Source organism: Tachypleus tridentatus, chromosome 10 (genome assembly GCF_004210375.1).
Source record: "Tachypleus tridentatus isolate NWPU-2018 chromosome 10, ASM421037v1, whole genome shotgun sequence".
Classification (NCBI taxonomy): Eukaryota; Metazoa; Arthropoda; class Merostomata; order Xiphosura; family Limulidae; genus Tachypleus; species Tachypleus tridentatus.
Window position 1 is genome coordinate 174,625,713 of NC_134834.1, and position 25,319 is coordinate 174,651,031.

Here is a 25,319-nt window from a genome sequence, read left to right on the forward strand (position 1 = left end):
GTTTTGATACAAATGCGAGTAATTATTACAAATGTTTTATGATCACGTTACTCTATTGTAGCACACATGTTTCGAAAGTACAGAGATTGTGAATACTATGTTAGTTCACACAATACTTGTGGTTTTCAGTTGAATGTTACCTCCCAGTTTTATCTTTATTACATTTTACTATCTATGAATAATTTTATTCAAAAGAGTATATTCTAAAAATTGTAATTGTTTTATCGTGTAAAATAAGTTACCATATCCTCACAACAACGTTTCAGTAACTGATGCTACAGCTTAGGTCAGCGGCAGGTCAAAGGACTTACGACGCTAAAATCCATGGTTGTATACCACAGGTAGAGAAAGCGTAGATGACTCATTATTTAGCTTATGTTATTGTTATACATAAGAAACGTTGTTTATTGACAACAACGCTTAAGGAGTTTCGAAACGAGTGACGTTTCGGTACTCATGATGAGGCTTCTTTTCTGGAGTTTTAAATATTTATGAACAGCAACACTTCTTTCGGCACTTGATAACTTTCTTCTCCTTTTGGAGTTCGAAACGTTCAGAAATTGCCTTTCGCTAGGCGTTCCTGTGTTTAAATCAGTCATTACTAATATCTAACTATAAGTCAGAACATGTGTTCGATGGAAAGGTGTGGGTTATGTTCTTCTGGCAGTTTTGTTATTCAATGGGAATAATGCTGTGTTAGGGCCGAATTATTACTTAGTGATCACTTAGCTATGACACTTCTTTAATTCAATTAATTAATTTAATACATGATAAATAAGGAGAAACTGAACAGATTACGAACTTTTACCAGACGCGAAGTGACTAGAACTTTTTCTATCAATTAGATCAGTAAAGCCTGAGATTGAAAACAGTATATTAAAAACTATTAGGTATACATAAAAATCTGATAGCAGATCACAGAGTAACAAATATATGACATAATGTATTTAATTCTTGATGTTCTACGACCAGATAAATGACCAAAGTTTCTCTTTCTTGGTTTCAGACAGATACAGTCTTATAAGTAATGTAAAAATCATGATGAAACAAAAACCGATATTTAAATTTTGACCACTTATCCATTTCTAGACATTAGGCTTAAGAAACGAACTATATTTTGGTATTTTTTAAAATTATTATTATAATGTTCTTGCAAAAAGAAAAATTTAGGATATGGAAATTGAAAAGTACTTAGCTGCATTATTGGAAATTGAAAAACACTTAGTTGTATTATAGCATTAACTTGAAATACACAAACGTAATAGTAAAGATTGTTCTAAATAAGACAAATAATTCGTACGATGCTTCAATTTTCAAGGTATATGTTTGTTATTACACTGATAGTAAAAGAAACAACCACAGCGTATTAGGTTTTTACATCTAATTAGTTTGCTTTCAGTAAAAGTGTGCATAGTGAGTGGAATCTTTATATTTTGTCACTTATCTGATATTCAGTAAACATGTATCCAATCAGTGAGATGTTTAAGTTTTCCCCTTTTTTACACATCTCGAGAAATTTAGAGCACGTTGCTATTATCTTAATATTAGTTCTCTTTCTAAAAATGGTAACCTTTGAGTCCGACTATGTACAGGCAGGGGAACTTAAGCCTAGTCATGCTTACCTCGGTTTTATAAACCTTTTTATTCCCAGAAAAAAAAAAAACAGGTATTTTTTTAATGTTGCATGGAGATGTCTTTGACAGTCAATATCACGTGTAAAAACACACATATTTGTGACACAAAGAAGTTTTGAAAGCGCTTTCCATGGACTTAAGCCTAACCACAAAAAATAACCCGAATCAATTATGCAATTGAACATCTGTACTAAACATTATTAGATAAAGCAGGTTTTCGGTATATAGCATAGTTAATATAAAATTATTATTAATTTAGTCGCTTAAAAATGATGTCATTGTTATATTAACTTGACTTATTACTTCTGTCATTGACATGAACATTCTTTGATGACCTAATTTACTATTTCTGTTATTTATCTGAACATTCTTTAATGACTTGATTTAGTACTTTTGTCTTTTACTTGAATATGCTTTGTCGACCTGATTTACAACTTCTGTCACTTGTGTGAACATTTTTTGATGACTTGATTCAGTAATTCTGTTGTTTACCTCAACATTCTTTGATGACTTGATTCAGTACTTCTGTTGTTTACCTCAACATTCTTTGATGACTTGATTCAGTACTTCTGTTGTTTACCTCAACATTCTTTGATGACTTGATTCAGTACTTCTGTTGTTTACCTCAACATTCTTTGATGACTTGATTCAGTACTTCTGTTGTTTACCTCAACATTCTTTGATGACTTGATTCAGTACTTCTGTTGTTTACCTCAACATTCTTTGAAGATATGATTTACTACTTCTGTTGTTTACCTCAACATTCTTTGATGAATTGATTCAGTACTTCTGTTGTTTACCTCAACATTCTTTGATGACTTGATTCAGTACTTCTGTTTTTTACCTCAACATTCTTTGATGACTTGATTCAATACTTCTGTTGTTTACCTCAACATTCTTTGATGACTTGATTCAGTACTTCTGTTGTTTACCTCAACATTCTTTGATGACTTGATTCAGTACTTCTGTTATTTACCTCAACATTCTTTGATGACTTGATTCAGTACTTCTGTTGTTTACCTCAACATTCTTTGAAGATATGATTTACTACTTCTGTTGTTTACCTCAACATTCTTTGATGAATTGATTCAGTACTTCTGTTGTTTACCTCAACATTCTTTGATGACTTGATTCAGTACTTCTGTTATTTACCTCAACATTCTTTGATGACTTGATTCAGTACTTCTGTTGTTTACCTCAACATTCTTTGAAGATCTGATTTACTACTTCTGTTGTTTACCTTAACATTCTTTGATGACTTGATTCAGTACTTCTGTTGTTTACCTCAACATTCTTTGATGACTTGATTCAGTACTTCTGTTTTTTACCTCAACATTCTTTGATGACTTGATTCAATACTTCTGTTGTTTACCTCAACATTCTTTGATGACTTGATTCAGTACTTCTGTTGTTTACCTCAACATTCTTTGATGACTTGATTCAGTACTTCTGTTATTTACCTCAACATTCTTTGATGACTTGATTCAGTTTTATTTATTTGTTTGTTTGTGAATTTCGCACAAAGCTACTCGAGGGCTATCTGTGCTAGCCGTCCCTAATTTTGCAGTATAAGATTAGAGGGAAGGCAGCTAGTCATCACCACCCACCCACAACTCTTGAACTACTCTTTTACCAACCAATAGTGGGATTAATCGTCACTATATAACGCCTCCACGGCTAAAAGGGCGAGCATGTTTGGCGCGATGGGGATGCGAACCCGCGACCCTCAGATTACGAATCGCACGCCTTAACACGCTTGGCCATGCCGGGCCGTACTTGATTCAGTACTTCTGTTTTTTACCTCAACATTCTTTGATGACTTGATTCAATACTTCTGTTGTTTACCTCAACATTCTTTGATGACTTGATTCAGTACTTCTGTTGTTTACCTCAACATTCTTTGATGACTTGATTCAGTACTTCTGTTATTTACCTCAACATTCTTTGATGACTTAATTCAGTACTTCTGTTGTTTACCTCAACATTCTTTGAAGATCTGATTTACTACTTCTGTTGTTTACCTCAACATTCTTTGATGACTTGATTCAGTACTTCTGTTGTTAACCTCAACATTCTTTTATGACTTGATTCAGTACTTCTGTTGTTTACCTCAACGTTCTGTGATGACTTGATTCAGTACTTCTGTTGTTTACCTCAACGTTCTTTGATGACTTGATTCAGTACTTCTGTTGTTTACCTCAACGTTCTGTGATGACTTGATTCAGTACTTCTGTTGTTTACCTCAACATTCTTTGAAGATCTGATTCAGTACTTCTGTTGTTTACCTCAACGTTCTGTGATGACTTGATTTACTACTTCTGTTGTTTTTCATATACTCATACTTTCCCAAACTGACTGATTACTTTTGACTTTCTATCTGGCCATACACTGCAGACCTGAATTATTACTTTTTGTTTATCATCTTATATTTTTCCGACCAGATATATTTTTTCTGTTTTTGTTTTTATCTAACCACACTTTGCTGACCTGATTTTATTACTTCTTGATTTGTTTTCTTATCTGATCATTCTTTGCATACCTGAATTAAATGATTACTTCTATTTTATTTATTTAACCATGCTCTTTCCATCTGACGTATTACTTCTGTTGCTTTTTAATCTAACCATACTTTGTCTTTCTGACGTGTTACTTTTTGATTTTGACTCTACACAGGGTTTATTCGTAGCTTTTATTTGATCATACTTTGTCCACATAAATTATTCAATTCTGGTTTTTTCATGGACGTGGACTTTATTTCTGGTTATTTTCTGACAAAAATTAAAATTAATGCATGTAATATTTCTTACCGGCTTTTTTACTATCGGTAGTTTGACATTGAGGTACTGTTGACTAGCTGCCATCGTTCTGGAGTATCAGATGAAATGAGGATGACTTTGTGAAATATATTTGTGATGCGAGATCTGTAATGAGCGTAATCTTAAATCTGTCTTGGTTGGTGATGACGAGAAACTCACTCGAAGTAGAAATTATCTTAAAAGGCTGAGATGTGTATTAAAGCTTTATTAAAATAAAGTAGAGAATCACGTTTCGACCTTCTTAGGTCATATTCAGGTTAACAAAAATTAAAATGGTTGCATTGCGAACTCATATTTTATTGGCGTAGTTAACTACACTATCCCTCCTAAGCCTCACCTCAAGTATAACCTTTAATATAATTTAAACTGTTATCTTCCTAAACTTAACATTGTCCCCACCCACCAGCAGACAAAGAGTTAATACACTCTTTTTCTAGATATTAAGCACAAATTTTGCACATATAATCCTTTGTGTAGGTTTGTGCAAAAACAGAAAAACAGTTTCACAGTTATTTTGCTAAACAAAACAATTAAAATTAATGTTGTTTTTTTTACTTCACTTCTTATACCCTGTGTTCATCTGACCAGAACTCAATACTACTGTTTTCATATTTATACTGGTACTTATCTGTATATATGTATACCGAGGTATTTACCTTGTGGTGTTTATATCATCGTCTCTTCATATTGATTCTTATTTGTAGACAACATGCTGGTATTACTTGATGAAAGTTACAACAGCTGGTAGGTTCTCTTGCCAGAATTTTTGCAGTTGAAATATCTTTTCTTGAACATGCTTACCACCACCACCACCACCAGCAGCTGATCATGCTACTTTTACCAGCATATCCATGACTAGTTCTATGAACACAAAGCAGGCGGTAGCTCTGCCTATATAAAGGTGGTTCGGGTTGTTCATTAAATGTATTCTAAATATCTCGTCAATAAGTCATCAGAACTTTACAATACAAACTACACAGTGGTTCCTTTAATAACAATTTATATGTAGTGACTGAGTCACAAGTTCTGGTAATGTCTGTAAACATAATAGTTAAAATGTTTGAATTTCTTGTTCTTTCGTCTGTTTCTTTTATATTACATGATAAATCAAAAACCAAAACAATGGTGTTAACCAGTTTCACTGAAGTGACATGGTTTTAAACGGTGTATTTGCTTTTACAAGTGTTATTAGATAGTAGTAATTTAATAAATTTATAATTCCAGCCTAAACGATGCTACCATTACCCCTTGAAGTTAACTTTCTTACAGAAATTTTGGGCTCCTTTCAAAAGCTCAAGTATACGATGAAACAGTAATTACCAACCAATAATAGATAAAGAGTTGGAGCCTCATTGTATTTAGAGCTTGGTTATAAATACTACTTTCTGTGTCTGTTAAAATAATGTATTAAAATAATAAGCAAGGAAGTAAAGAACAACTTTTCAAAACAATGATGTAATTGTAAGGATGTATAATATTAATCCTTCATAAACAATACAAACAAGATGGTATTGACATCATCAATACATGATAGCACAGGTAAGAATTAACATGTAACAACATATATAATCATTATATCACAGTTTGGTTTAATTTATTCTATTTTTGTATGTTAAGATTCTACTACACTGTGTGCATGTAGTATTATGTAGTGATGATGTGAACACCATCCCTACTTTCTTGTTTCTATTGTTTTTGAAGGACTGACACCAGCTATCATTGTTTATAAGTCTTCCCCTTGGTGGACTTAGCAGCTAGCTTGATGTGGCTTTACTGTAAGAAAAAAACAAACCTGTTTTTTTAAAGTTTTTCTTTACTTGTTTATATCTAACTAGTTCTCCTGACATATAAGTTCTACCAGCATATATCAGACTAGTTTTATAAGTTATCTGAATACTTCTACCGGTATACATCTGATTAGTTCTGACACTATATATCAGATTAATTCTAACGGTATACATCTGATTAATTCTACCACTGTATATCTGATTAGTTTTACCGGTATATACATGACTAGTTCTATCAGTACACATCTGACTGATTTTATCCGCCATATATCCGATTAGTTCTACTGGTATATCATGACTAGTTCTATAGGTGTATACATGACTAGTTGTATCACTACACACCTGACTGATTCTACCGCTATATATCTGATTAGTTCTACTGGTATATCATGACTAGTTCTATAGGTGTATACATGACTAGTTGTATCACTACACACCTGACTGATTCTACCGCTATATATCTGATTAGTTCTACTGGTATATCATGACTAGTTCTATAGGTGTATACATGACAGTTGTATCACTACACACCTGACTGACTAGTTGTATCACTACACACCTGACTGATTCTACCGCTATATATCTGATTAGTTTTACCGGTATACACATGACTAGTTCTATAGGTGTATACTTAAGCTAGTATTTCTCCGATCAGGTGTATTATTTAAACCTACACCTTGTTTACTTCAAGATCACGATATTAATGGCCAAGTGTTTCCTCTTACATCACGTGGTTAACAAATAGTTCTGTGTAAAGCGGATCTGGGCTTTTGCATTGTAATACACAACTGGTAGTTAAGGTTAGGTCTACCTGTCCTTTAAAATGTTATAAGATAATAAACACCTCTTTAATTGAATGTTAGCACTGTTTCAGGAAACATATTTGCTATTCAAAAATATCTGATGATGATTAAATAGATCCATTTAAAAGTAAGAACAATCACAACAATTATAACAACGAGGTAATACTTTAATTATAAGGTTACAACAGGTCGTTCAGGTGTCGATTTTGTAAAATACCTGATAAGTGACAATTACAAACTTTCGATGTGCAGTTGTGGACGCTCTCTAAAAATTTGGCTTTAAATAATATTTTATAAGTGGGAAAACTCAGTGTTTTCACTGTAACGTATAAAATACGCTAGTGAGATCTGTGTTCATATTATCAAAGAAACACACTAGTCAAATCCCAGTTTTCTCACAGTAGTGTATAAAATGTTAGTAAAATCCTAATGTTTCATTGTAACGTATAAAATACGCTAGTGAGATCTGTGTTCATATTATCAAAGAAACACACTAGTCAAATCCCAGTTTTCTCACAGTAGTGTATAAAATGTTAGTAAAATCCTAATGTTTCATTGTAACGTATAAGATACGCTAGTGAGATCTGTGTTCATATTATCAAAGAAACACACTAGTCAAATCCCAGTTTTCTCACAGTAGTGTATAAAATGTTAGTAAAATCCTAATGTTTCATTGTAACGTATAAGATACGCTAGTGAGATCTGTGTTCATATTATCAAAGAAACACTCTAGTCAAATCCCAGTTTTCTCACAGTAGTGTATAAAATGTTAGTAAAATCCTAATGTTTCATTGTAACGTATAAAATACGCTAGTGAGATCTGTGTTCATATTATCAAAGAAACACACTAGTCAAATCCCAGTTTTCTCACAGTAGTGTATAAAATGTTAGTAAAATCCTAATGTTTCATTGTAACGTATAAAATACGCTAGTGAGATCTGTGTTCATATTATCAAAGAAACACACTAGTCAACTCCCAGTTTTCTCACAGTAGTGTATAAAATGTTAGTAAAATCCTAATGTTTCATTGTAACGTATAAAATACGCTAGTGAGATCTGTGTTCATATTATCAAAGAAACACTCTAGTCAAATCCCAGTTTTCTCACAGTAGTGTATAAAATGTTAGTAAAATCCTAATGTTTCATTGTAACGTATAAGATACGCTAGTGAGATCTGTGTTCATATTATCAAAGAAACACTCTAGTCAAATCCCAGTTTTCTCACAGTAGTGTATAAAATGTTAGTAAAATCCTAATGTTTCATTGTAACGTATAAGATACGCTAGTGAGATCTGTGTTCATATTATCAAAGAAACACTCTAGTCAAATCCCAGTTTTCTCACAGTAGTGTATAAAATGTTAGTAAAATCCTAATGTTTCATTGTAACGTATAAGATACGCTAGTGAGATCTGTGTTCATATTATCAAAGAAACACTCTAGTCAAATCCCAGTTTTCTCACAGTAGTGTATAAAATGTTAGTAAAATCCTAATGTTTCATTGTAACGTATAAGAGGTTAGTAAATACTTTGTTTCTACACGGTAACAGACACAAAGGTTATTCAAATCTTATAGCTTTTGACAGCAACGAAGAAGAGTGTTCATAAAAACAATAGGTGCTTTTCCACTGTAACAAAGAAAAACATTACAAAATGTGTTTTATCACAGTAAAATATAATAAAAAATTATATATATTTCAGTGTTATCACAGTAAAATATAATAAAAATTATATATATTTCAGTGTTATCATAGTAACATATAATAAAAGGTTATAAATATCTATGTTATCATAGTGAAATATAATAAAAAATTATAAATATATCAGTGTTTTCACAGTAAGATATAAAAAAGGTTATTAAATATCTCAGTGTTATCACAGTAAAATATCAAAAGGTTACTATATGTTCCAGTTTTATCAGAGTAACATATCAAAAGGTTATTAAATATCCCAGTTTTATCAGAGTAACATATCAAAAGATTATTAAATATCCTAGTTTTATCAGAGTAACATTTCAAAAGGTTATGAATATCCCAGTTTTATCAGAGTAACATATCAAAAGATTATTATCCCAGTTTTATCAGAGTAACATATGAAAAGGTTACTATATATTCCAGTTTTATCAGAGTAACATATCAAAAGGTTATTATATATTCCAGTTTTATCAGAGTAACATATCAAAAGGTTATTATATATTCCAGTTTTATCAGAGTATCATATCAAAAGGTTACTATATATTCCAGTTTTATCAGAGTATCATATCAAAAGGTATCAGAGTAACATATCAAAAGGTATCAGAGTAACATATCAAAAGGTTACTATGTATTCCAGTTTTATCAGAGTAACATATCAAAAGGTTACTATATATTCCAGTTTTATCAGAGTAACATATCAAAAAGTTACTATATATTCCAGTTTTATTAGAGTAACATATCAAAAGGTTACTATGTATTCCAGTTTTATCAGAGTAACATATCAAAAGGTTACTATATATTCCAGTTTTATCAGAGTAACATATCAAAAGGTTACTATATATTCCAGTTTTATCAGAGTAAAATATCAAAAGGTTACTATATATTCCAGTTTTATCAGAGTGACATATTAAAAGGTTACTATATATTCCAGTTTTATCAGAGTAACATATCAAAAGGTTATTAAATATTCCAGTTTTATCAGAGTAACATATCAAATGGTTACTATATATCTGTTTTATTACTGTAAATTTCCAGTATTTCTCAGTTTTATTCCAGCAAAATAATATTCGTTAGTCCTAGATAAATATTTTAAGCTAACAATCCAAAACAATCTGTACTGTAAAAGTATAATAACAAACAAAAACTAACAAGAAGTATTCGTGTTCGATATACTAACTAGTATAACCAAACTGTTAAGAAAGTAACAAAATAATGTTATATATCACTAATGGAATACAGAAACACTAGCTCGAACCTTTGGTTTAGAAGTATATTTGTTTGTTCCTCTTTGTCTCTTTTAACCAAAGAGATTCATTAAGTCACTCATACTGTATGTAAATGTCACTAGCGAGTCACACCTTTAATAACCAATTACAAACGTTACAGTTATTGTGTCAAGTTAGCAGCAGTAATACAACCAAAAATATTTATGCAAGTACAAAAGTAATTAAGAACTTGAGCCAACCTTGATAATATAACAATTTTAAACAGCTATACAGAACATATGGAGTGTCATATTTTAATAAATACATAAAGTTGGCTACAGAAAGTAATAATTAATGTAAAATCTTCTGCAAGAGCCGAAAAGGAAAATGATAATTTTCTAGAAAGAAGAAAGTTCAGTAAAAATCAGAGCACATAATATGCAAAGATACAATATCAATTAATATGACAAATACAGTGACTATTAAAACTGACGTGACTAAACTAATGACATAATCTCGTATCATATATGGGACTATTACGTAACTCTTAGTAACTATATATAATAAGAGCTGAAAACAAACGGTAGGTAAAATCAGTAGTAGGCTACACAATAAAACTGTTTATTATCACCCTAAACAGTATTCCAAGGTATTAAAATGTAAACATGAAAATATTTAAAAGTCTGTGATAACCTATTAAACTTCTAAACACATAGTCTTTTGCAAGAATTTTGTTGACTTTTCCACAAACTAGAATGAATTTTAGGTTTAATTTCACATTGAGAGACCCCGATGATGTTGAATTAGCATGAGTTTACGAGCTTCGTCCAAAAAACCTTGTAATGATGAACAAATTATATTGTATGTAATAAGCTTAAAATATTTAATACTGTAACGTGTAACATTTGGATTATTTGTCTTTGGGAATGGAAACTTATAATTTCAAAGCTGAAAGTGTCTGTTTTATTGGAAACGTTAAACTACTTGAATGTTTGATACCGATGTCTAAATCCAGAAATTTTTCATTGTTTTAAGTGGAAGAATATTTTTTTCTAGAGTGACCTCTCTTGGATAACTTTGTCTGGTTGTGTATAGTAAACTCTGATAATTTAGTGTAAGAATGTCCTTTTTTTTTTTTTTGCACTTGCAACTGTGACCTTTGGGCTATGATTTTATTGGTGATATAGGCATAGAGTAATGTGTTTACTGACATAAAGTAGTAATTTACACGAAATATTAACTGACTCTGAAAGTGTTGTTGTTTACTTTATCAATATGAAGACTATTGAATAACACTATGTAACACAGATTTTGTTCCTGGATAGTATGTGTTATTTCTTAATTGCTTATTTTGTAAAAGTACAGAAAATGACCATCACAAACTTTGCTTTTGTGATCTGGATAATGAAATTTAGAAATTAACCTATTTTCTATGTAAAAACGGGCAAATTTGCACATTTTCATTGACATAAGGTCTGAATAAAACAATACATGAATCAAGATTTACATATATTTATACTAACGGTATACAAAATGAACAAAATGTTTAGAAGTGAGTAGTTTTCGAGATTTGCGACTCTAATGTAAATCACTTTCACGTATCAGCCCCCAAATATAGTTTTCGTTATATGCTCCCAGGTCACAAAAGGAAAGTTTGAAGAGAAAACAGATCTTTTCCATTTACTTTAGGCATAACCAATTGGGACATAACACTTTCTGCCCAGGAACAATAAAAAGTATAAATTTTGTTACACCGTGTAATTATTTTAGTTTTACTTGTGTAAATATCACTGAAATCAAATGTTTCTGTTGTTACAGTTTTAAGGACTTTATATTCAACGATAATGAGTGCATAATACTGGTTCGTTTGACGATAACATATTCCTTCAAATGTTCCTTAATGTATTTCAGAACATTATCCATCATAGCTTACAAATCTTTCCTCATAACACTTTTAACTCCAGCAATAAGTTTGAATTTGTATGATGCTTTATGTAATACAAAATAATTTAGGTATAACATTGCTTGACTTAACTGAATGTAAAACAAAGTCTGACAAAAATACTAAAACGGAACTGTGTTAGCAAATAAAGATTGCTAAAACTTCAGTTTTTCACAATAATGCTTTCAAAAAAGGCTTATAAAATATCACGTTTTTACACAGTAGCTTAAATAAAGATTATTAAACTGTAAGTTTTCTACAATAATAATGTCTTCTACCAATACTTACAATGGTCATGTGATTAGGGCACTCGACTCGTAATCCGAGAGTAGCGGGTTCGAATCCCTGTCCTACCACACATGTTCGCCCTTTCAGCTGTTTAGATGTTATAATGTAACGGTCAATCTCAGTATTCGTTAGTAAAAGTGTATACTAAGAGTTGGCGTTGGTGGTGATGACTAGCTGACTTCCCTCTAGTCTTACACTCCTAAATTAGAGACTGCGAGCTCAGATAGCCCGCCTGTAGCTTTGGGCGAATTCAAAAACAAACATGTAAACCTAGATATTTCAATTTGATTATTTTCAATCTCCCACTTTTGATAGCTTCGTTTTTTTTATGTTTATTCACTCAGACTGGCTTTTAAATTTGATTTTCACTTGTTAATCAAAATATTTTGTCTTGATGACTTCTATTGATTTAAACTTTTAATTTTAGTGTGAAATCATTGACCTAAAGATTTTAATTTTACCTTGGTAGTAATTTAGAGTTTTAATTCTATACTTATGTAGTTTTGTGGTGGATACCTTATTTTTGATTATAAATAGTTCTTGTGCTATGGTTATGAACAGAACTTCGTTGCTTGTCATGGGCTGTATGAGCTTCACTTTTGCTACATTATTTGTTTTATTTGACAATATTTGTTTTAAGAGTCTTGTGACATAACCTAGATAAACTATATTATTACTAGATAAACAGTAAAATATTTCAACAACAATCGGTTTATGAGTCTTGTGATATGAGCTGTATGACAAAGGTAAACAGCAAAATATTTCTCCGGCAGTCATTTTAATAATCTCGTGACAGATGATAAAGTATTGTTTATTTTCTCATATCTTTACAGCACAAATCGATCTGATCCTGCTCTGTGCTGATTGGTCTTATTGGAACACAGAAGGTGGGGCTGTAGCTAGGCGTGTCTTTTCTGAGACAAAAACAATTTAAGATTATTTGAATGGTAAGAAGTTTCTCTAGACGAAAATACAAGGATATCAGGTCTTCACTGTATGGTAGAGCTTGTAAGTGACACCTGAGCCTTGGCGAGTTACAGTTAAGATAAAAAAAACAATATCACTTAGTGTTATTAATTAATAATTTCAATAAGATATTTGTAGCTGTTATAGTATAATTTGATGAAATAATTATTTTAGTGGAAAGTAGTACGTAACATGTTAAATATATGTGGGTTGTGATTGTTACGTTGTTTGCAATTGGTGTTCGTTCACTTTCACGGACCAATACAAAGAATCAATGCACAACAATTTGCTGGACTTCATCACGTGGGAACGTGGAACTGCCAGAACTAAAGTGTGCTATCGTAGTTTTAGATAAAGAAAACACACTGTAATGATTCTCGTTGACAGAGAAGGAGAAAACTCTTACATCAGTCAATGTTAGTCCATCATAGTATTCCCAAAACACATAATACTAAATAATTGACATCCCAATGTATCATGAATATTAGATTCAAATGGTTTACTTGTTACAGTTATAATCTTAACAATCAGGAAGTCTCAAATGGCTAAAATATGATGTTCCAAAACGTCATGTGTTACTGCTACCACCATCTGTTAGTAAACAGCTAATTTCTTATGTAAACTGTTAACTATATAAACTTTTCACAGATATTATCTTAACGTATAGTTAAAATACAGCTTTATGGCAGTAGTATTCTCTATTGAAGTTATAGACAGAATGATGTCATTCAAAACACTGATGGTAACTTATCACCACTTAAACTCAAAATATAACAGAAGTTATTAAATAACCTGACTCAGCCGTCATAATGGCTTAAATTATATAACATAAAAAATCATAAAGGAAGGGGGTGCATATTACAGTGTATATCTTATTCAAAGGTCATATAACAAGAGACAGTTGATCCTTGGACACAAAGTATGATTGTGTCACATAACAAGTGATACTAATCTACATCAGTTACGTGATGCTTTTCCTCTGTTTCTAACACTAACTTACCTACCGGGGTAAATTTTTAACTCACTCATCTTAATATGTTAATCCGTTCAAACAAACTTAGTAATTATATTAGAAAAATACCGGGTGTGTCTTTCACGTTTAATTTATGGTTAAAAAAACCTCCCATTGTGTAGCAACACGAAGCAAGGGATGCCAGAAGACATTACTGGATTTCTTAATCTGTCAATATCGGACCCATTTCGCTATAAATGAAATATTATCTTGGGATGAATGATAAATCCAACCATTAGATGGAAAGGAACGTAGTGTAATGATTTTGGTTTCCTGGAAAGTAGTCATCATTGTCTAATGGTAATTTTTTGTGCTGTAGGTTTGAGAGGTCGATTAATAATCAGACGCGGATGACATCTAATAGCTCATGTATTTTCTAGTGAATACGTCCATTCTCCTTGTTCAAAGTATATACTGAGAGATCACAATCGTACTGTTTATTGATATATGATATTCGAAAATTAGATGTACATTTGGATGTTTTACTGAATTGTTGGGTTAATGTACAATTTATACAGTGAGATTATTTCAAAATTATATGCTAATTTTGAGATGGGTACAGGTTATCTAACCGCATATTTAAAACCTACAACTTTTAAACGTTCGTGTTTCTCCATAAAATAGTTCTAATTAACGCTGTTATAATATATAAATATATAATATTATTTATTATTTTTGCCATAATCAAAGAAATTATTCAATAAATGAGTAAATTTTGGAATACAGAATTAGTTGATAATACGGTAGTCTTAGGGATTAGGTAACAATGACGCTTTATATACAACTTTCAGATAAAAACTATTAATCGGGAACATCTTCGAAGCGTTTACTAGGATTAACTATTAATCCGTTATATTATTGGTACAAAATATAGAGTTAGTTAAGTTGATCAACTCCAAAGTAGACTAATTACCATTCAGATTCCCAGAACAATGTACAAGACTAGCTAATTACCATTCAGATTCTCAGAACAACCTAAACGGCGAGCTAGTTACCATTCAAATTCCCAGAACAATTTACAAGGCTAGCTAATTACCATCAACAACCTACAAGGCTAGCTAATTACTATTCAGATTCCCATAAAAATCTAGACGGCAGTCTAATTACCATTCAGATTTTCAGAACAATGTACAAGACTAGCTAATTACCATTCAGATTCCCAGAACAATGTACAAGGCTAGCTAATTATCACTCAGATTCCCAGAACAACCTACAAGGCTAGCTAATTACCATTCAGATTCTCAGAAAAACCTACAATGCTAGCTAATTACTATTCAGATTCCAAAAACAGTCTACAAGGCTAGCTAATTACCATTCAGATTCCCAGAACAACATACAAGGCTAGCTAATTACGATTCAGATTCTCAGAACAACCTACAAGGCAAGTTAATTACTATTCAGATTCCCAGAACAATCTACAATGCTAGCTAATTACTATTCAGATTCCAAAAACAGTCTACAAGGCTAGCTAATTACCATTCAGATTCCCAGAACAATCTACAAGGCAAGCTAATTACGATTCAGATTCCAAGAACAATCTACAAGGCAAGCTAATTACAATTCAGATTCCCAGAACAATTTACAACAAGCAGAACACTCTCAAAGTAGATCTAAAATTTTAGGTACAAAGAATTTTTACTTTAACTTTTATTGAATTAGTTTCTTACCAACTGAAACTGTGTGAGACTTTAGGTATAGGATACAATAATAAGGATCACTATCTGACTTTGAATAGAAGAAAATAATCATCCTCTACTACTCTACAGTACTGGCCTGTCTTGTACTTGTTACAATAGAATATCACCCACCACTCAGTGATGTCGAAACAAACCCACTTGTAGAGAAATATATATGTAAAAACGGCTCGTTTGGGTTCAGAAAATATTTTACGATGATATTTCACAAAATAGAAAGGTAAAAAACAATCTTACAAAAAGAGACATTAATTTCATTAAAAACCTAAAACAAGACAAAAACATAAAAATTTTAAAAGCAGATAAAGGTAACGCAAAAGTCATAATGAACACGAATGAATACATCCAAAAAATGAAGAACATCCTATCAGACACGAACAAATTTAAACCAATACACACACATCTAACAAAGACACACGAAACGCAACTAAACAAAATACTACTAAAAATGATAAAAGCCAACACAATTTCACAAACACTTTATTCCTACCTACGTAAAACCGACTCACGCACACCACAAATATACGGCATCCCCAAACCTCATAAATCAGATTGTCCATTACGACCAATAACGTCCACATATGAATCGTTTAATTACAATCTTGGTAAATACATAGCATGCGCATTCTCTAAATATGTAACATAAGCCAGCTCATTCATCAGACTCTTTTAATTTCAAGTCTAATCTAAATCAACTTAATCATAAAGCCTTAATGGGCAGTTTTGATGTTATATCCCTATTTACAGAAGTTCCAACCACTGAAGCCTGCAAGATACCCTTAGAACTCTATATCCGAGATCCTAACTCATCTATAGACATTCCCAGCAACCAATTAGCAACCCTCATAGAATTCATCACGATGAAGACAAACTTCATGTTCAACAACCACAACTATATACAAACAAATGGCCTAAGCATGGGCAACCCAGTATCACCAGTTCTAGCCAATATTTTTATGACACAAATTGAAACACAAGCAATTAACACAGCATTACATCCACCACTATACTGGTACAGATATGTAGATGACACGATTGCGGGATTCAGATCTACAGAACACACACTTAATTTTTTCAATCACATTAACTTTATACATCCCAACATTAACTTCACATGCGAACAGGAAGAAAGCAATCAATATAATTTTTTAACATCAAAATTACAAGAACCGAGACACAATTTAAAACAGAAATCCACCGAAAAATAACCCATACTGGACTATACATTCCTTGGGACTCAGCACATGAAACAAAACAAAAACTCAACATACTAAGAAACCAAATAAACACAGCCATAAAACTATGTCACCAGATAAAATTAACGATGAGTTAGACAAAATAAAACAATACTTCATCAACATCAATAAGTTTCCTCCACAAACCGTAGAAAACATTATACGTACACACCTAGACAAAAAGCAAAATCAACTAGCAAAAGTAAATATACCCCATGATTTAAAAAAGTCACGAAACCATATACTACTGTATACCATATATTCCCGACATCAGCAGAAAAATAACCAACATTTGGCAAAAACTAGTAACAAAATATGACATTCCAGTTAATACCAAATTTATTCAAAAATCAGGCACAAAACTGAGGTCTATACTATGTAAAAACCACACTGACAAACACAACACCAACATTATTTATAAAATACAATGTGATAACTGCCACAACTTCTGTATTGGAGAAACAAGTAGAAAAATGGAAACCAGATTCAAAGAATACGTTCTTTGAACGTAAAAAGTCACCTTCACACGATTTCGAACACTACAAATCAAATAAACACAACATAACCATAGAAAACACTCAAATACTAAATAAAGAAACAAACATAAACAAACGCAAAATTAAAGAAGCCTTACTTATACAAGAACTTAAACCCAAAATAAACCAATACAAAGGAATGCCTTTATACCTATATTAATATAATAAAATAAATCATATAAAATTATATATTCAAACATCTAACACCACCCTCTACATTCCGACACACAGTTACACAACCCCTTTTAAACATGTGGTCATCTTTCAGTCAGTTATCTCTTTCTTTCTTTGTGAACCTGACGATGACCGAAGAAGGTCGAAACGTTGTTCGCTCCTCATCGTAAAATATTTTCTCAACCCAAACGAGCCGTTTTTACATATATATCATCCACTACCACTCTACAGTACTGGCCCTATCTTGTAGTTGTTACAATAGAATATCACCCACTACTACTCTACAGTACTGGCCATATTTTGTAATTATTACGATAGGAAACCACCCACTAGTTTTCTGTTGTAATTGTTGATAAAAATAAAGTTACCAATATTCACTGCTTCATACAACTTTACGGTGCAGTATCTAGTAGCTAGCACAGTAAATATCACAACCTACTACTGTAAATGACTTTTTTCTAAGCTTATTAAATCATAAATGTCATGAAACCATATGCAACATTTTATTTCCTTGTATATTTATGTAGTTTTCCTTCACGACAGTTAAACTCTGTTGGCCTGTCTTGAAAGAAGACGTAAAAGACTGAGAGGGTTTGACTCCCACACTCAAGACGTCACGGACTGTCGACAACAAGTAGAGCATATAAAGTCCACAAAGGAAAGGAAATAATATTTTCTTCTGTTGTAAGAACCCACTCCCTCCTTGTTAGTGACTTTTAAGCGTTTTCATTCTTTGTTTTGTGTCCTTTTTTTATCATTATTGAGAACTACTTTTACTTTTATTGATGTGATTATTGTTAAATGTTTGGTTACGGTATACAGCAGAACGTGAGGGAGTTAAAATGCCACGTGACTATTGCTAAACTCCAGAACGAGGTATTAAGGAGAACCCGGGGACATTGTAAAGCCACACGCTTTGAGCCTTAGAAGGAAATTTTGACGAACGAACAGCCGACAGGTTGTGGTTGAAAGACGTATAACAAAATACTGGCTGTAATCAAACTGTAATGCACTAGTCCCGTATAAAACAAGGGAAGTTTAAGTTATAGCCGATTTATCGTAAAAAAGTGAATCTTAAGTGAAAGTATAATTTATAACAACACAAACACACAGAGCTTGGAATTTTAATCTTTCAACAACGAACTCTTCTGGACTAGTGAACGAACAAGAAAGTGTAATATGTTTATAGTTTCCTATCTAGAATATGATGGAATTTAAATACACCAACGCCTTGAGTTCTGGAAAATTCAATTGTTTAATATACATAAATACTCTTAGGAAAATGTTCATTCATGTAGGATTGTTGAATAATAAAGACGTTTAATTTCCACAAACATTTTTAAGGAAATGTTTATTCATGTAGGACTGTTTATTAATAAAAACGTTTAAAATACACAAACACTTTTAGGAAAATGTTTTTTTCATGTAAGACTGTTGAATAATAAAGACATTTAGTATACACAAACACTTTTAAATAAATTTGTATTCATGTAAGATTGTTGAATGATACGCGATTTAATATACAAAAGAACTTTTAGAACAAATATTCATGCAAGGTGCTGAATAATGCATAACTTAAAACACACACCAAGAACCTTTAAAACGAATGTTCAGGTGAGCGTACTTAATAATACAAGGACTTAAATACACGAGCACTTTTAGAAGAAGTGTTCAATCTTCTAAGAGTGTTGAATGACACATGAGTTTAATTACTAAAAGCAGTTTTATATAAGTTGCACTATAAGGTTTCACAAAGAAACGGATTATATCTGAAATCATCACGGTTTCTCATTTGATTTTGCAAAACTCTGTAGATGGCGCTACGAAAAAAATATTCTTCATTATTAATTAAGCAATAATTTTGAATTCCAGATTCTTCTGAAATTTTAGATTAAAAACATGGTATTTTTTATAATACGTATGTACTAAATCGTATAGATTATGATGTATTGATACAAATAAGCTAATTTTTACACTTCTATGTAAATTCAATTGATAATTCTCACGTGTCGTATAAAACAACATTGTGTAACTATCGTTCATTCTAACTCTCAAAAATCAGCTTTAAATAGCTTTATGAAAAAAAGTTGATTCATAATAGATTTAGATTTTCGAAGTAAAAAGAAGAAACACTCTTCTCGATAATTTTTGCATTTATAAATTATTCAGATATTTTTAATTGGTCCACGTAAAGCTATAAATATATTACCTGTTTTATTACCCTTATAAGAAAATAAATAATTTACCAATTCAACTAATATTAATTACTTGTGGCCTCGCTTTTATTTACATGTCCTTACAACTACGTTATTAGGTTTCATGTAGAAGAAGTGAGATTACTTTGCTTGCAACAAAACTACTGAAATATAATAGTTATATCTTAAAAAAGACGATATCCTGGTTTTAATATTTAGATACACGGGTACATTCTACATGGTGTCTTATTGTATGGTTATAAAATGGAGTATGTTTTAGCACTAACCAAAAGCTTGGTTTCTTCCCTCTTATCATGGTTTCAGTTCTGAAGTACCACGTTTATTAATGTTAAGTCCACGTTGTGCGTCACAGCCTTTCATTTTAAATAATATTACTTTATGATCCAAAAGAATTACCTACTTAGATCAAAACTATAAAATAATCCTGTAATTAGTATAGTTCATTAAATATAATATTCTCTCGTTCTTACATATAAATATCATTATACATTGTTTGATCAGACGTTTTCGGGCGTAAGCCTAATAATATGTCACGAAGTTCGGCCAGTTCAGGAGATTTAGACTAAACTTAAATCCACATAATAATCTAAGAATGTAAATTAATATATAAAATAAAACATAATAATAATACATCAAACATAATCAACTTAGATATGTTAAAATTTTGATTAACACTTAGTGACAGTTGTCTGGACAGCACTCCACTGATGTTGACGTTATTTAGTTGCTTGTAAATTAATTTATTTATAGTTTATTTGATTATCTATTACCATTATATATATAGTTTTTGTACACCAAGTTCTCAGTGCCAACATCGATGAAGTTTCAATACACACAAGAGGAAGTCAAGACTGATAATCGCTGCTATAGCAACAGGGCAAACCCAGTCTAGCATCAACAACTGGTATATCATGCATTGAAATTCCTGTTCTCGAAATAACATGATATTACTTAGCATATTTAAAGAATTAAAGAGTTCTATCGCAGCACGTTTATTAGTGCGCAGACCAGTTTAATCAAACCTAATAATAAATATGATATATACTCTACCACTGTAAGAAACCTAGTCTTGTTCATTTGATCTGCCCTTGTCCAGGGTTACTGGAGGAAACCCATTGAATCAGTAACAAAAGGTACATCGAATGATATATTGGTCTCCATAATAATTTTGCCAATGATATTAATATATTTAAGTATACTCATTGAGAACAAAAACTATAAAGTGTTAGCTAAGTAAGTCAAGCGCTTCTTATCTTTTAAATTTAAAATCAAATATCATTTAATTAATTTGTATTAGATAATGAAATCAGGCATTTTGCTCATCTGTTATCGGGCGTGGCACTGTTCTATTTTCCCGTCTTCTTAGACATTAATGCCTTAATGATTAACAAATTGGTCTATTAATTCACTATATAACGTAATTGGTCAACAACACAAAATAGGCTTACTGTTCATTAGCTGCTAGGCATAACAGCAACAGGGTAAATAAACTGATTCAAGTTGATTACCGTATTCTAAAAATAACCCGAAAGTAATGAGAGTATTTTTAAGAAAGAAAGTGAACAATATTAATTAAGCCTTACATTTCAAGATCTTAATATTCAAATGAGTGAACGGTAAGTTTACAAACTTATAATGTTAAAATCATGGGTTCATTTCCCCGCAGTGGACAGAGTGTAGATAGCCAATTGTGCAGTTGTGCGCTAAAATACACACACACACACCTTAGGTATCAATCGCCTTAACTCAAGAGAACACCTTTCTATTTACAGTAGGGATTGGACATTTAATGACTTCACATGCTGATAATTTACTAAAGCGACACACCTTAACTGAGCAATCAAGAACAGGAAAGCCATTCTGACGTAGAATGTTTTTGATATTGTCACGTTCTTTATGTGCAAATTCAGAGGTGCGTGAGATTTAATATGCGCGATGAACTACGACCTTCATCAAGTTATATTTACACACAATTAGTATATAACCTGTAAAATTAAGACAAAATCTACCAAGCGTTTTTATGTAACTTGAAATTCAAGGTTACCAACACAGTTAAGAACTGTGTCAAAAACTGTAGAGTTACGAAGTGATGTCCAACAGTAATTTTTATTTTGTGGTTGCCATAGAAAGAGGATTTTAGGTTATTAATACAACGAGTTGATAGTATAAATTTTATATATTTTAACATTCTTATAAATATACAATACAAAAATATTCTTCCACACTGCAAGTAAAAAGTATTAAATAAATGAATTTAAGACGACGTCACATTAAACGTTCTTTTACTTAACAACTACATGCTCTCATTTTTAATCGTTAAAGTTTTGATTTGAGTGAGACTGAAAATAACGTTTTGGTCCTTAGTTTAAAAATTGGTGTATTTAGTCAGTTAAAAGTCTGATGCTACTTTCTATACTTTGCGCAGTTTTTATAGTTTGCGCTCAGACAACCAAAGTAGTTTAAACTTTGGGAATGTTTAAGTAATATTAGAACTCGTGTTACTAAAAGAGCAATAATTTCTTTTAAAAATTATAATTCTAATAACTAACTTAATATCGAAGTAAAATTGATAGAGTAAAATTACGAAGATATTTATTAAAATTAAGGAAAGGTAATGCGTTAACACAGAACTCATAGATTAGATTATCAGGATGTTTTCCAGGGATTTTTTTGCCACCCGTAATGAAGAACGTACATCATTACCTTTAGTTTGAAATATTTTAAATTAAAGCCATTGTTTGATAGGATATTTAAATTGTTATTTTGAAGAGATATATTACTAACTATATACGTTGAAAAACAGTTTTGAATTTTCTAGTGGAATATATAATGTACAGTTTGACAGTAAGGTTTATCATACTAGTTTTGGCATTAAGTCTTTACATAGTTTAATATCCATTGGAAGAAACAGTCTATTTAAGTGTATATTCATATTTTTGCAACAAAGGAATTGTGTTTGTACTTACTGGTGGCATAGCTGTAAGTCTCACAGCTGTAAGTCTCATAGTTGTAAGTCTCATAGCTGTAAGTCTCACAGCTGTAAGTCTCATAGTTGTAAGTCTCATAGCTGTAAGTCTCACAGCTGTAAGTCTCATAACTGTAAGTCTCATAGCTATAAGTCTTATAGTTGTAAGTCTCATAGCTGTAAGTATCACAGCTGTAAGTCTCATAACTGTAAGTCTCATAGCTATAAGTCTTATAGTTGTAAGTCTCATAGCTGTAAGTATCACAGCTGTAAGTCTCATAACTGTAAGTCTCATAGCTGTAAGTCTCACAGCTATAAGCCTCATAGTTGTAAGTCTCATAGCTATAAGTCTCATAGCTGTAAGTCTCAGATTGGCTCCTTTTTTAGCTAATCATTTTATTTTCGTGAAAGAGGTTTAAGGATTACCCACAGTCTTTAAAACCATTATGTTAACAGAGATGGCACTTTTCAAGGAACTGGACGATGTTCCTTACTTTTTGGTGTTCTTAAATAATAAGTACAAAACTTTAAATTTACTGTTGATTGTCAGTCACATTATAAATAACGGTGTGTGTTTGAATTGCTCCAGTTATATACCAACTATGTTTAAAGGAAACATGGCGAATATCTTAGATTATTGGGTATACAAGATCTCAATCACCTGTGAATGTTTGAGTAAAAGTTTGAAAACATCAAATCACTTTTACGTGAAAACGGTTTTCTTCTTTTTTGACTGATCTAGTACCCCGTGGTTACGATACTTCAGTGGACTGAACAATCACTTTCGAAAATCTTACCCTCTATGGGTAAATATTATTTATATTTGAAAAATGTATAACCTTGCCACATATTGATAAATATTTTATTTTAAATATCTATAATTTTGTCAAATATCGTGTGTTTTTCTTATAGTAAAGCCACATCGGACTATCTGCTAAGCTTACCGAGGGGAATCGAACCGCTGATTCTAGCATGTAAATTCGAAGACTTAGCGCTGTACTAACGGGGAAAACCGAATATCGATGAATATTCTTTGTATTTTAAACGTATATAACCTGTGCTAAATATTGGTAAATAATGTTTGTTATTTTAAACATATATTACCCGTTATGTCCCGGTAAATATTATTTGTATTTTAAACACATATAGCCTTGCCATATATTGGTAAATACGTTTTGTTTTCTTTCATTTTTAATAACAGTCACTGGTAGAGTGTATCAACGTGTACAACTGGATGTATTCTAAAGTAAAAATGTATTTCTTTAGCTATAAAGATGCTACTTCTTCATTGAAAACATCAAATGTAGTTTATCAGGTTACTTACCGCTGCTGCAAGCAAGTTTATATTAGTTCTACGACAAAAAAGTCGCTGACGTGAATAAAAGAACACGCAACTTTCAGAATGCGGAATGAATCGAGTGTAGTGGAACATGCCCTAGGTAGGTTTAATGTAGAAATACTTTCAAATTATTTCAGGATCTGAACAAGAGGCGATGATGAACAAAGCCTCCGAATGAAAAAAAGCTTAATCATTCAAAAGCTGGGTCCGAAAATTAACTAGGTTAGTTCAGCGTATAAATGATCCACGTAACATTTACATCAGCGCCCTCCTGCAAGAAGAAGGGAACTCTGACGGCCCTAAGGGTTGTCACGCGTCTCTCTTTATCTCAAATAATTTCCAAGAGTCCTTTATGGACTTAAAGTCAGCCTCGTGGTGGAATTATCAGGTAATAATAAAGTAGAAAAAATAAGATAATCATATAGATATAAATATAAGTTTGTTTCTTTATTAGTAATGCTAATTTTCGGTACTCTAACTGGCAGCTAGAATATTTATTTGTGTTCTATATACACGTGAATAATCGACTGTTCAGTCACGAAATCTTCATAAGGTGTTCCAATGTTGTTACAAAAACAAACAATTCAGTGCACGACACTACAAGGTTTTCATTATAAACAAAAGTAATTCATTAAAGGTTGGAAGCTGGTCTCACTTCATCTCGAAAAGAATGTATAAGGTTTATTACTCAAGCTTGGATTTTACTGTTTTAATCAATTTGTTTGTTGTTGTTGTTTAGTGTGTGAGGTTTATTACTCAAGCTTGGGTTTTACTGTTTTAATCAATTTGTTTGTTGTTGTTGTTTAATGTGTAAGGTTTTATTTTGGAGTTCTGTTTGAGCATTGACGTGTAAAATATAAGAGTTGTTAATCAAGTCTGGTTTCCACTGTTTTAATTCGTTTGTTTGTTTTTGTTTAATGTATAAGATCAACCACGTTTACCACTCAGTATCTGTTTTTACTGTTGTTGTTGGTATTTTACTTTATCTGTTTGTTGTTGTTTTTTATTGTATAAG

General features: G+C 31.6%; 1 long non-coding RNA gene across 6 annotated transcripts in view; it reads left to right on the forward strand.

Annotated features, from left to right (window-relative positions):
• Nucleotides 1-25,319, forward strand: part of LOC143230961 (uncharacterized) — a 47,725-nt gene that overhangs the window by 7,173 nt on the left and 15,233 nt on the right. The window contains exons 2-3 of one of the 6 annotated variants that reach the window (XR_013016711.1): nucleotides 13,001-13,175; nucleotides 18,328-19,287. The exons of 1 other annotated variant lie outside the window; for it this stretch is intronic. This is a non-coding gene — a long non-coding RNA (uncharacterized LOC143230961). Of the gene's footprint in view, nucleotides 1-13,000; nucleotides 13,176-18,311; nucleotides 19,288-25,319 lie in introns of those variants that run through there. 4 more of the 6 variants (XR_013016712.1, XR_013016710.1, XR_013016713.1 and 1 more) reach the window with 4 other exon arrangements.